The sequence below is a fragment of the Lathyrus oleraceus genome, chromosome 3 (assembly GCF_024323335.1).
Source record: "Lathyrus oleraceus cultivar Zhongwan6 chromosome 3, CAAS_Psat_ZW6_1.0, whole genome shotgun sequence".
In the NCBI taxonomy this organism is placed as follows: Eukaryota; Viridiplantae; Streptophyta; class Magnoliopsida; order Fabales; family Fabaceae; genus Lathyrus; species Lathyrus oleraceus.
Window position 1 is genome coordinate 42,890,096 of NC_066581.1, and position 855 is coordinate 42,890,950.

An 855-nucleotide genomic window follows, 5' to 3' on the forward strand; every position below is an offset into this window, starting at 1 on the left:
ATCTCTACTCTTTTCTCACCTGAACCCTCCTCATTATCACTCTCCTTAGGATTTTCGATAGATTTTTCATTGGTGATTGGTACAACATTCACATGTTTCTCTGGGAATGGTCCTAGAGGAGTCTACGCAAGCAGGGAGATTTGAGTCTCCAATGCCTCGTTATGAGTGACGAGGGATTCGACCACAGTGTTCAGTTGCCTAAGGGTTTCATTGATATAGAGACTTTGTTTTCTAAATTCTTCATTCTGAAGAGTTTGTGTAGGCACAAAGCATTCCATCATAGTTTCTATCCTAGAGTGAGTTTGCGTCGCAATGAAATCCTCCATTAATATTTCCAGGTCAGATTTATAGGAATCTTACGATTTCTCAAAATACTGGGAGTGATAATCGTAAAAAAAATTGGGTGATACATAGTAATAGAGAAAAGAGTGCCTTAATCTATACTGGGCAATACTGGAGTTACGATATCGACAAAATTAGTCCCCGACAACGGCGCCAAATACTTGATCGCGACTTAGTAAGTCTATGGGAATCGTGACTGCAAGTGCACAGTCGTATCGCATAGTTTTAAAGATTATCGAACCCACAAGGACTAATAATTGAAGGTGTCGTTATCTAATGTTACTATGTAAATCTAAGGTCGATGATCGTTCTAAGATTGGGAGGATGAAGAGAAATAACTATAACGTAAATAGAAGACTGACAAAGATACTTGATAAAGGGATATCGATATGTAACACATCAAACTTCGGGGATTCGATAGATAGTTGGTGTAATCTTATTGGTTAAAATATTCTTCAGTATAAATTATTTATAAAAAGGTCTTTGTCTCACACTATCGTTTTTATTGACTCT